Source organism: Acinonyx jubatus, chromosome E1 (assembly GCF_027475565.1).
Source record: "Acinonyx jubatus isolate Ajub_Pintada_27869175 chromosome E1, VMU_Ajub_asm_v1.0, whole genome shotgun sequence".
Classification (NCBI taxonomy): Eukaryota; Metazoa; Chordata; class Mammalia; order Carnivora; family Felidae; genus Acinonyx; species Acinonyx jubatus.
The window spans coordinates 49,791,231-49,804,757 of NC_069397.1; the positions used below are offsets into that span (position 1 = coordinate 49,791,231).

At 40.4% G+C, this 13,527-nt stretch overlaps 1 long non-coding RNA gene across 1 annotated transcript in view; it reads right to left on the reverse strand.

The window, feature by feature from the left end:
- Window positions 1-1,336: 1,336 nt before the first annotated feature.
- LOC106984840 (uncharacterized) overlaps window positions 1,337-13,527 on the reverse strand; it is a 32,873-nt gene continuing 20,682 nt past the window's right edge. The window contains exons 3-4 of the long non-coding RNA XR_003416767.2: window positions 10,765-10,842; window positions 1,337-2,196 (exon numbers count right to left, since the gene is read on the reverse strand). This is a non-coding gene — a long non-coding RNA (uncharacterized LOC106984840). The remainder of the gene's footprint in view (window positions 2,197-10,764; window positions 10,843-13,527) is intronic.

Genomic DNA, 13,527 nt, shown 5'->3' on the forward strand with positions numbered 1-13,527 from the left:
ACCTCCAGGGGATAGGCAGTTGCCCCCAGTTGAGAACCACTGATCTAACAGAGTTGAGATGTATTTTCTGCTCCCCCTTTCCCTCTACCCCCACACCCCCCAGTCACTGGCCCCCATGAGTTTCTATGACCCGGGCACACAAGCATCCCATACCTATGACTTCCACCCCTATCCTAGTGACCTGTACCGACCAAGATTTTTCTCTGCAGCTCTGTTTACTAGAAGTTGCTATTAAAAGCAACTTGATAGGGCCAATGCAACTGGATGTAATTAAGAGCAGTGAAATAAAAGAATCTTCTGAAAAAAAGTATAAAGGGAGTACTCAAATAGTTTGCTGCAATGAGATATGGTTAAAAATATTTTTTATGTGTTTTTCTCCAAGTTAAAATGCCCCTCATTTAATAAACAATGGTTTAAAGAGTACTCCAGAATGTTTCCTTTGGTAAGCATACGCCACACCAACAAATTAGTGAAGATAATATAAGTCTGTCCAGGAACAATTCTTTCTCTGTCAAAAGTTGCATCTTTTTTTTTTTTTTAATTAACTTTTATTTTTAGAATAATCTTAGATTTACAGGAAAATTATGACTGTAGTATGGATGATTCTTGGATACCACACGCCCAGTCATCCCTATTATTAACATTGGTCACAGTTATTACATTTGTCACAATTAATGAAACAAAACGACACTTTTTTATTAACTAAAATTTATACTTCATTTAAATGTTTTTTTTTTTCCTTTCTCCTAATGTCCTTTACTGTTCCAGGATCCCATCAGGACACCATATTACATTTAGTCATGTCTCCTCAGGCAACTCTTGACAGGGGTGGTTGGTAACCTTCTTTCTAATCCAGGCCTTCTAAATCAAGGAGCATGGGGTGACCCTTCAGGGCAGAGCATTACGGTGGCTATGGGTGAGAAATGTTTCGTTCTAGTTGTAGGCAAATAATAATAGCAATAATAACCAATCATTGCATTTTTTACCATGCATCCCGGCAAGTGCTTTTCATGCATTAATTCATTGAACCTTCTTGAGGACCCTAGAGAGTAGGGACTGGTTACCCCATTTTACAGAAGAATACATTGGGACACAATGCACAGAAGTAACGTTTTCTTTGTCCCGTAACTAGTAAGTGGGACTTACTAGTAATCAACCCCTGGAAACTAAGTCTCTTAGTGAGGTCTGATGCTAGTGGGTTTTTTTTCATCTTGTCATTTGTTTCTCTTTCTTTCTTTCTTTCTTTCTTTCTTTCTTTCTTTCTTTCTTTCTTTCCTGCTTTCTTTCTTTCTGTGTTTATTTATTTTTGAGAAAAAGAGAAACAGAGTATGAGTGGGGAAGGGGCAGAGAGAGAGAGAGAGAGAGAGGGAGACACAGAATCCAAAGCAGGCTGCAGGCTCCAAGCTGTCAGCACAGAGCCAAACATGGGGCTCGAACCCACGAACTGTGAGATCATGACCCGAGCCGAAGTCGGATGCTTAATCGGCTGAGCCAACCCAGGTGCCCCACTTGTTGTCATTTGTAACATGTCCCTACCATCACCTTCCTTGATGAAGCCTGTGGCTCTCCATTCCGCCATAGCTTGTAAGCTACTTGGAAACAGAGATCCTTTTTATTCACGTCTCTATCCACAAAGCACTCAGTTCGATGCCTTATGCATTTAAAAGCATTTGCTAAAGGATTATCGAATTGAATTTTTTAATTAAAAAAAAATAACCTAAGTTATTCTGGCCTCCAAGCTTGAACCCAGCAGCTCTGAAAATGAGCAAGAAGAATGCTTCTGGCAGAATAAGAGCTAAAAATACCTTCTCATTAAAGTAATGCTCAGAAATACCAGTGAGCTCTGGGAAGAGAAATTTCTTCAGGTCCTCTGGCTATATACAGCCCAGGGCTGAGGTCGAACTGTAGGAAACAGTGCCCTGTCCAGGGCGCTGCCCTTGCCCGTGCTGGAAAACGTCAAGGTGTGGTGGAATGCCTTCTGCTCTGGGATTCGGGAGACCGAGGGTCCAGTGCGGATCCTGCCAGACACTAACTCAGTGACCTCCAGAAATCTTAATCTCTCTGGAGCTCCAAACGCCTCACCTGTAAATGCTGGGGAAGGATCTTGGGCAAACTCTCAGCGTTCCTCCAGCTGTAACATTCTATGACTTTAGGTGCAATTATGTGAGTCCTGGAAGCAGTGTTCATCCACGCAGCCTTTTTGGAAAAGGGGGAAGGAAAAAGGAAAAGAAAAACACTTCCATAAAAGTATTTATAGCACCGCCAGTGACTATGAATCACGGCATAATTAATTCTCTTTTATAAAGTTGCCTTGTTCCCTAACTTAGTGCAGTAATTCCCAAGCCCTGTTCAACAGCAGCTCCATTGACAGATATGGCATTTTCCTCGTCACTTTGCACTGAATAAGTTCAAAGCATCCAGACTAATCTCTGAGTTTCTGCCAGTTCTAAGTTTCTGTAACAGCATAATGCTAATCACATGTGACTGACTGACAGACCCAGTTGCCGAAGGATGTTAAGATGAATGTGATCTTTTTTGACTTTCATAAAGCTTCGGATTCATTTCCTCACATCAGTTTTGTCTGTCAAGTTTTAATATTAAGTGCTTTACAATTTAATTATGATTGGCCTAGAAAAATTAGCCATAGGCTGGTTTGAAATAGCTGGGTGCTGATCCTTGTAGTTACTGTAGATAACAAAATTCCCTCTTGTGCAAATGTATTCAGCCCTCCATTTCTTCGATATGATTCTTTCTGGCACCGCTTTCTGATAACTTGGCTTCTCTCTAACACCTTCCAGAACAATATTTCCTCATAAGACATGTCTCTCGAGTCTCACATTCCACTCTAGGATTCTTAAAATGGAGTTTAGGAAGCTGCTTGCAGGTATTCATGCCAGAGGGCTTGGTATCCTGTTGATCTTTAATATTTTGCAGATTCTGTTTTTATTTACTACACATCCACTTCCAACTTGGAGTTGAGAAACCATTGTTTCAGTCTCTTCCCCCTGAATTAGGGAATTGAGGGATTAGTACGAAGCTCACAGTAGCTGATATTATGTTGACAAATTCTACTGAAGGACCAAAGGAGAAAAATGGTATGTCTGTGCAATATAAATGCATGTGTAGTCACTCTTCCAGTTGGGTCTTATGTCATATTTGACTTTTGATGGAACCCATGTGGATAAAAGGTAGCTCACCCATAGGTGAGATTTCCTCTTTGACCTCGAGCAAGGAGGTAACCTATGTGGTATTGATTCCCTCACATGTAGAATAAAGTACTTGGACTGGCTGACTTCTGAGGTTTTTAAAAAAAACTGTGCAATGAAAAGATCCAGGGAACAATCTGGATCAATCCATTTTATCACTGCCCAAGCTGGTTCATATCTAAAACAATGGATAATTATGGGTCATTTTGAAGTGTGTTTTGTTTTGTTTTTTTTTTGCCATAATTTTGAAGGATAAGTCTTTGGTGTATCCTGTCAGGGTAACACTGTCACTGTATAAAAGATGTGGCCACCAGGGTGCTGAATTTATCTGATAGAAATGGCACCATACTTTCATCACTAGAGGTAGTCGTAGAAATTTACATGCCGCACTAAAAGCCTAAACATTTGGGAATCACTCAGAATATGATCAGTCTGCCGTAAATACTCCCAAGAAGGATAGTAGCAAGCCAGACAGGAAGTGTAATTTTTGGCAGAAATAACCACTTTTCTGAAAGCCGGGTCCTCAATATCCACTTGACCCCAAATTGAACAGATTTAAAAATACCCAGGGATTTCCAACTCTGTCTGTTGTTTCATTGCCTTTAGCCAATACTTAGCCCTCAACACGGCCTTTTAGAGTTGTGTCTTTCAATCATAGTTTCAATTTGTAAGCAGATAGAGATACAGCTACAGAAAATGACTGAGGCACTTTTTCTTGTTTGTTGTCGTTGCTGTTGTTGTTTTGTTGTTCTGTTTCGCTTTTCAGGTTTTTTTGTTTGTTGTTTTGTTTTTTGTTTTTTTTTTTTAAGTAGGTTTCACAGCCAGTGTGGAGCCCAACACGGAGCTTGAACTCACGATCCTGAGAGCAAGACCTGAACTGAGATCGAATCAGATGCTTAACCAATGAGCCACCCAGGCACCCCCTCTTTCTTGTTTAATGATACTCTATTATGTGAGAGAAAGTATCTTTTTTTTCTTTTTACTTTACATCTAATAAAGTACATCTTACACATTTATGAAGAAACTTCGAGGGGCGCCTGGGTGGCTCAGTCGGTTAAGCATCCGACTTCAGCTCGGGTCACGATCTCTCGGTTTGTGAGTTCGAGCCCCGCTCTGTGCTGACAGCTCGGAGCCTGGAGCCCGCTTCGGATTCTGTGTCTCCTCCTCTCTCTGCCCCTCCCATCCTCATGCTCTGTCTCTCTCTGTCTCTCAATAATGAATAAACGTTAAAAAAATTAAAAAAAAAAAAAAAGGAACTTTGAGACTCCACATAAGACAGCAATTTAAAACTGGCAATCCCCTGAGTTATGTGCAGCCTCACTTGTACCTCAGGTTGGTATGTCCTCATCGGCAGCAGATCTGATTTCATAATGTAGCTCAGAGTATGCGATCTTAGAATGTTAGGGGAAGGGGCGAGAGACGCCCAGATATCTACATAGAATTGCAAAGCAGCTGTACTGTCCGGTGAGGCAGCCCAGAGATCCTGCGCCCTGTCACGGTCACTGTATGACCGAAGAGGGCTGCCAGGTCTCGGTACAGCCCAAGCAACTTTCTTTTCAGAGCTAAGTATTTTATTCTTTCCTAGGCTGCTAAACATCAATGGGCAGTCATGCTGATTTCTCACCACGTGACTTCTGTCTCATGACATCTTTACCTGCTGAGATGAGAAATCTGTCAGGGTGAAGCTACGTGTTCGACAGAGCACTTTTTGATTTCTGCTCACTACAGAAATGAACCTCACATAAGACTTGTGGAATAAGAGAAACACTAACTTGAGGTTCGTTTTGCCTAATGGGCTAGCTAATTCCAACTTTTAGTCTTGTGAGGTTGCCCTGATGTAGAGGAGTTTTTATCATTATTTACCTAGGGCGTGTTGTTTGGTTCCAGTTGTCTTTCCTGTAACATAGGCGTTGTCTACCTGGAGTTGGAGAAACTAAGAACAATGGCATAGAAAGGAGAACTAGAGGTATGGTTCCTGGTCTCAAAAGACGAAGCAAAAGCTCTGCGAATTTTGAAACTAAACAAGTCAAACCTAACCACCTCTCCCTTTGCAGGGCAGACACACGTGATCGGAAGCAGAATAGGAATTGTTCTTACCTTGTGTGTCACCATTGCTATGAAAATAGAATTTGCTTCCTTTATATCCTGTTGTTCTTTAAAATAAAGTTTTGATACGAGTAGGTCTGTTTCTAACTCTGTTCATGTCACAACACTTGAAATGGTTCTTGCTTTCAGTGGGTTCCCCTTTATCAGCTCAGGGTCTCATTGTGCGGCATTTTCCATAGGAAAACAATTGCTTGTTTGCAATGTAGCAAAATGGCTTCCTTGCAGACACCCAGGACACAAGGTTATAGAACTTCCCATTTTTTAACCGGCAGATGACTGCCCAGCTGAGTAATGAAATCGTGGTAGAAAGAGAATGGCTAAGGGTTTTGTGGTCCAGACTCTCTTGGAGCAATTAAAACCTTCTTTGTATTAAAGATTCTATGAAGAAAAACCATTGAGTGCTCTGTTCTAGGAGAAAGACTGTGACCTTACATAATACGTATCTTTGAACTCTAGGTTGTCCACTGGTAGGCTGTACCAACGTGGACAACTATATAGTTTTGTAAAGTTTAAATATCTGTCCCAATACCCTCACTCCAGAATTCCTCATTAATTGAAGTTGGCAATAATTATGACATACGTTTGTATGGTGATGTGCCCAGTGAATTTTTATCCATGACATATATTTGTATAGTGACGTACCCAGACTGGAATTTTTATCTCAGGTAACCGTTGTGTTTGGAATTTATTCAGATTTCTGCCTTTAGTTAGGGATGGTACCTGTTGATCTGAGAGATTCCCTAGAGAGGTGCCTAAGATTCACCCAGGTATCCTTCTACTGTTCTTCACGAGGAAAGCAATTGCATTTTCATGAAACTGGGGTCTGAGCTCTCTGGGGACTTGACCTTTTCATAACCATAGGTGTAATGAAATCCTGAGGGCTGGGTAGAGCTATGTGGAAATGTGTGTGAGAAAAACAAAACATTGCTTTGGCAGCAAAAGGAAGGATTGAGGATTTAGCTTCTCCCTGAAATTCCCATATGGTGAAAGTAGCTAGGTTGGTCCAAGATGGATGGCCTTGATTAATGCTTCATGTCAAGGAAGGCTGAAGTGGCTCTGAATTTGTGCCACGTACAACTCAGGCAGTTTCATGAGAATGGTGTCTATGACTGAGTGTTGCCCCCAGTGAACTGAGTACCAGCTGATTCTGGTTCATGGTCTAATAGAGCTGGTCTTTATGGATTCTCCAAAAACTGTGCAAAATTCCATTTCTATGTTAAAAAAAAAAACCATTCTGTCTTAGTAAAGGAGACTATTACTTATAAATCTTACTGTCTGTCAGAGTGTTCTCAGCTCCTGACCATTTGCAATCAGCTTCTAGCTCATTTGGAGTGGGATGAGAATTTGAGAGGTTTCTTAATTCTGGTGTGGGAAATGGAAAGAATTCAACTCTTGGTGGTCAAAAAAAAAAAAAAAAAAAACCCAAAACAAAACAAAATAAAAAAACTGGGGAATGATTCTTTTCATATCACTGAGAAAAACACTGGCCTGTTCTTTGGCCTTTGGTTTCATAAAGAAGCTTGTTAAGGATCCAAACAACATCAGAGCCTCAATTCCCTTGGCCTCCTGTTTTACTTTATTCTCACTATTTTCAAATGAAAGGAATTGGTGTTTGAAGGAAGTATCCGTAGATAAAGTGTTCTTTTCTCTCTCTCCGAGTTCACCTCTGGCCCCGTTCACTCTCTTGTGTTATCCAGGAGACATAGTTATGCAAGTACCAGATTTTCATATATTTATCAACCAGGAGGACCCCACCAGGCAGAGGCTCTCCCTTAATTCTTCACTGCTGTCCTCCATTTTTTTTTCTCCAGCATGCTGACATCTTGGTGAAATCTTGACCTACTCCCAGATAAGTAAGATGTACAGATGTGGAAGGATAAAAGTCTCTTAGCGTGCATCGTTCATTTGGGGATGGTATTCACTGTTCCCCATATAACACTTATCAGATAGGGATAGCACTCGACACTTCTCACCTCGCCTTTGTGTACATTATCTAAGTTGCTTCTTGGACAGCCTTCTGCAGTTGGTGGTATTATGCCCTTCTTATGGATTCATTATTCATTCTCCAAGTAGAATTGAGTTATGCTATGCTAGGTATTGAGGATACAGTTTTAAAGAAGCCATGTTCTTTGCCTTAACGGAGATGATAGGCCTGTGAAGGATAAAGATAAGTAAATGGGTAATGGTATATAGGGAAATAACTGCTAGAATAGGACTGTATGGGAAGGCATAAGAGAGAGAATGTTTTGAGACTGTGGTAGAGGCCCTGTTGAGGTATACCACTTGGCCATTCCTATATCGGTGCCTGCCGGTCTGTCTTCCACCTGCCAGCACTTTCATCTGTTTAAGGAGGCTTTCTTTGGTCACTCAGGCTATTCATCCCTTGACCAATGACTGGTAAGCATTAGTATGCAAATATCCCAGGTCCTTTGCTCTTCAGATGGGTAATTCTAGGTACATGCTTCCTACTGCTTTCTATACTTTCCCAGCTGGATCAAGCTCCATAACCCACAGTGATAACTGTCTTGATAACACTCTGTTAGTGGCCCCTTGCCCTTGCATTTCACTTTGGCACTTTGTTTTTCCTGGGATCACATTCCAAATAAACTACTTGAAGTCTAAGCCATGTCTCAGAGTCAGCTTCTGGAAGAACCTAAATAAGAGGAAATGATCAATAAAGTATCTTTTAAAGGTAAAGAAAATATATATATATATATGTTTCTATTTAGAATATAGTTTTCATTCTTTAATCTGTTCATTTATTTCATAAAATTTGCGTACCGTTTGCATACTTGGTGAGAGTTCCTGAATATCTGGGAGGAAGAAAATAGACATAATTTCTGATTTCAAGGGGCCATAGTCTAGTGGAAATAGGTCAATAAAAATAAACATATAGGAAGAATCTTTGAGAACACATATAGAGGATATACAGGAAAACATAGCAGTAGGACTAATTTTGAGAAAAATAAACACTTTGTTTTATCAGTGTGGACACTAATGCAAAGAGAAGAGAAAAGGTGACCCAACCCACGTGGCCAGGATCAGGCAGAGCAAGGACAGTGGTGCAGGTCTCTGTATTCTAATCCAGTATTCTTCCTACCATACCCCTTTGTCTCTTGCTCATTGAAATGACAGGAAAGGGTTAAACTACTTAAATTTTGTGACTATCAGTTATGTCCAGAAAGGTATGTGATCACGTGGTAGCCACCAACTAGCTGTTTCAAATGGAGTTTAAGTTAGCTAGAGGAACAAATAGGTTAGAAAATGATTTCTTCCACTTTTTCTTTAACTCCCCTCATGGGCCAGACTCAGCACTCTGAAAAGGTTTTATTTATTTATTCATTCATTCATTCATTCATTCATTATTTTACTTACTTATTTATTTATTCATTTATTTTTGAGAAAGAGAGTGAGCACAAGTTGGGGGGGATGGGCAGAGGGAGAGAGAGAGAGAGAGAAAGAGAGAGAGAGAGTCAATGCAGAGCCTGATGTGGGGCTCAATCCGACCATCCTGGGATCGTGACCTGAGCCAAAATCAAGAGTCGGACACTCGACCGACTGAGCCATCCAGGGGCCCCAAAACTCAGCACTCTTAACACCGGGCTCTTGAACAAATGTCATTTATGTAGCTGCGATGGGTTGGGAAGGAACAAGTGGCTCCAAATGCTCTTTACATCCTTGTCTTCCACCCCTGATCTCAGAGCAATCTCATCTTATAGTCCAGGCTTTCTCCCTTGAGCTGGATATGATATGTGATGGCAGCAGTGTAAGCAATGTATCCAGGATTGTGGCTTGGCAGCTCTTAATCCTACATCTTCGGTAGCTATTCACAAGGCAGAAGCCAAAAGGTTGATGTGGGTCCTAAATCGTCATCTGAATCATCATGATGCATCTGAAGGTGTCCAAAATGAAGTCCAGGGCTTTTCAGTGTTACTCTCCTCAAAAACAGCCTGCTCATATACTCTTCCAGCTCCCTTCATGTTTGCTGCAGCAATATTAGGTGATGGATTTGTCCATAGATCGAATTAATAGAAATAAGTTCTGATTCTTCCTAGTCCAACTGAAGCATTCTGGCAATTGCTTCTGGATATAAGATTGTGACTTTTGCTTTGTTATTAAGGTACCTGCAGTTCATAGAAAGGGACCATGTGCTCTCATTTCATGTTCTCCTAAATTAGAAAAATTTAGTGAATGCTTTATACACCTCCATCCCAACAAATATTCCTTGGATTTCTAGCATTCTTTACATTTATCCCCTCCTCTAGGCCTCTAGCAATTCTGAACTCCACTAACCATAATTATAAATCTCCATTATAACTTGATGTATAGAGCAATTAATATTCACGATCTGTAATCGCTCAAATGAATATTTATTTCAATACTTCAGCTGCAACATCTAAAAATGAAGGTAAATAATTTGACAGGGACCTCAAAAGCCTGGATTATTTTCTTTCAACTGGGAAGTGTATGACTTCTTAAAATATCTCAGGCTCTTTTTTCATAGAACTTATATGAATGCCCCTATTGATTTTTCCATGAGACTGGAAAGGGAAAAGATTTGGATTACAAAATTCTTGGCTATTTTTAGAAAGCATTTAACAATCAAAAGATGTACTGAGAGATTTTTTTAAGAGAATGCTATGATGTTGTGAATGTGATCCCTAGTTAGTAACTAAGGTGTTCATGTTAAAGTGCTGATCATCATCCAAGTAAAATCGTTGTCATCGTCATTGTTGTTGTCTAAGGAAAATAACATTTACTAGTTCTGGTCAGAGTTCTTAGTTAAAACAGAAATGGACAAACCAATTCTGGCTAATTTAAGGAGAAAATTATAGTTCAGTGGATCTGTAATATCTCTCAGGTTCAAGCTGGAGAACCAGGCTGAAGCAGAAGTCAAGGAAGGAAAGGTCCCTCCAAGATGTCCTCCCTGGACTTCAGGATATCACTGTTCACCAACTGACCTTTGTTATTGCTGCCATTGGTGCTTAACCCCTGGACATTGGCTAGTGCTTTGCTGAACTGCACTGTATCTGGACATTCACTGCTCTGCCGTTGGAATCCCCATATTACACTGAACATTTTCTGACTTCCTACCTGCACTTCCTTCTGTTTTCCACTGAAGGTTCAAATGCAGGTCACAGACTCTGATTGGCTGAGCTAGGTAATATCTCCAGAGCTTAGCTTCCAAGAGACAAAGACAGGTTAGATTTGATGCTCCTTTTGTTTGATTGTCAAAAGTAGAATTCCCTCTCTCACCCATCATTTGGGTGACCATCATCCTGGTTGCTGGAATAGTCGTGATTTAAGCCTGTCTTTCAGATGTAATGATTAATAGTGTTCCCCTCATTCTAAAATGTATCCAGATTTGGATGATGTTATGCAATGCGTGTTTGAGTGTCCCCCCACCCCCATCCCTCACCTAAATTAATATGTTGAAATCTTAATCACCAACCTGATGGAATTGGGAGGCAGGGCCTTTGGGAGGTGATTAGGTCACGAGAGTAGAGTCCTCATGAAAGAGAATAGTGACCTTATATAAGAAAAAAAAAAAAAAAGAAAGAAAGAAAGACCTGTGAGACATCTTTTGTTTTCTTCCCCTATGTGAGAAGATAGCCCTTTATGAACCAGGACATGGATTCTTAGTAGATACTGAATATGCCAGCGCCTTGATCTTGGACTTCCCAGCCTCCAGAACTGTGAGAAATTAACATTTGTTGTTTAAGCCACCCAGTCTATGGTATGTTGGGGATAACATCCCAAATGGACCAAGTCAGATGAAAAACGGCATGCTTGATCTACTTATTCTAGGATTTCCCCCCTGTTAAAGGGCGATTAGATACTAAGAAATCAGATTTTATACTCCTTGTGCCTCACTGAGATAAGGAGTGCAACCAAGGTGCCTCTCCCCTTTTTGTCACAAAGAAATGGGGATGGAGACATATTTTTCAGTATCACTATCTTTCAAGGTACTTTCAAGTTTAATCCCTTTGAGAAGAGCAAAACATCAATTTGACTAAGTGGAAAAATTGGCTCTCTTCACAGTCCAGTAGTGCACCTCATTTATAGGCACTTTTGTTACTGATGGGCCACAAAAGTAGAGAACATATGGACCACTAGCCTCCCATACAAACCCTTACATAATGAATGTATCACACATGTGTCTACTGTTAAGTAGCCTCATTGATTTGTGTGCGCAAGCTAAGTTTTTCATGGCTGACTACATTTTTATCTAGCTAGAAATAGTAGCTAGAGTGATTTATGGTATATACTGATGTGAGCTTAGTAGGATCAAAGGATAAAAGGAATCTTTCCCTCCAATCGATAATTGGGATGATGACCAAGATAAACCACTTACCAACACATCTTTAAGTGCCATCTCCTGCCCCTTTCCCTAGTTTTCTAGCCCTTTTCTCTGGGACATTCACTGACTTTTATCACCTGCTTGTCCTCCCTCTCTAGAGGACAAATTCCCTGACAGTCCAGGCAACTTATGTTGGGTACTTTTTGCAGTGGCAGACCATGACTCAATCATATTTGTTTCTCCGATTGCACTTGACATGGTGCTTTGCTTGTCATAGGCTCTCAAAAGTCGTAAATAAACATGAAAATTTTAAAAAAAAAAATGGGGCACTTGGGTGGCTCAGTTGGTTGAGTGTCCAACTTCAGCTCAGGTCATGATCTCACGGCTTCTGGGTTTGAGCCCCACGTCGGGCTCTGTGCTGATAGCTCAGAGCCTGGAGCCTACTTTGGATTCTGTGTCTCCCTCTGTCTCTGCCTCTCCTCTGCTCAGGCTTGTGTGTGTCTCTCTCTCTGTCTCAAAAAAAATAAATAAACATGAAAAAAATTTAAAAATCGCTTATTCCACTAGAATTACAACTTCACAACATGCAGTGGCATACACATAAAAAAGGCTCAAAATGTGTGTGGAATGACTGAACATAATTCTGAGAAAATAGAACCGTTTGGAAATTATATACATTTCTGGATGTAGGGTCCTCAGGAGATTATAAGCTAAGTCCCACCAAGAAATAGATTTAGGAACCTTGGGAAATCTATTCATAGTTTGTGCTGCTAATATAATGCAATAAATGGGGAGGAGAACCATCTTCCTCCTAAAGAAACTTACTAGTTCCTTGGAAGTTACTATTCTGAGTTTATCCTGATGACATTATATCTTATGCATTTTGATTGTCAAAGACCACAAATCATGGTCATTATGACTTATCCTGGTATTTTAGTTCCCTGAGATGAATTTCTTCATCATCATGGAGAAGTAATAGACTGAAAATAGATGCCTCCACAAAGATCATAATAGGTGAGCTCTTTCAAAGGGGAAATTGCTTTTGCTCAAAGAAATGTTCTCACCATTTTACTGCTTTTGATTGTTCTTTCTCACCTTAGTTCACATAGGAAGACATTTTCTTTAATTACCGTAATCAAGTAGGCAGCTTATAGGAAGTGACTCAAAGGAAAAAGGTGTAGACTCCTGTGGGCTGATAACATAGAAGCTGGTGACCACACAGGAAGGCCTTCAACATGGAAAACACAATGTCAGTTTTGTGACAGGATCCCATGGCCAAGTAAAAGTCACTGTATTCCCTTATGTTTACATGAAGTCACTTTCAAGGTAGTGTTTCAATATGGATTACATGTGTGGAATTCACTTATATGTCATTATAGTGTATTGTGTAGTCTTGATGAAATGCACACTCTTGCTAGCTTTGAGTCTGAAGTGAAGAGGTGGGTATTTGTTCATTCACTGAACAAATATATATCGAGTGTCTACTATGTGCAAGGCTTTGTGCTCAGGTCTAGAGATGCAGAATGGAACAAAACAGTGCTCTTGTTCAGTGTTTGCCTATTAGGGTAACGTGGAGGGGCTGGGGTGGAAACAGATAATAAACAAGCGAACAAATAAACATATGATATAAAAATATAACACCAGGCCATTATAAATGCTTTTGAAAACCTGCAACGAGAAGACAAATAAGCACCACCAGTGAGGTCAGAGATTTTGACTTTTGGGTGATGGGCGTTGAGGAGGGCACCTGTTGGGATGAGCACTGGACGTTGTATGGAAACCAATTTGACAATAAATTTCATATTAAAAAAATAAATAAATGGGTGATCAGGAAAGTTGTCCTCAAGAGCTATTCTGCGATCAGAGGGCCGATGTAGATTTAGTCAGAGAGAGGCCATGTGGATAAGTGAAAGC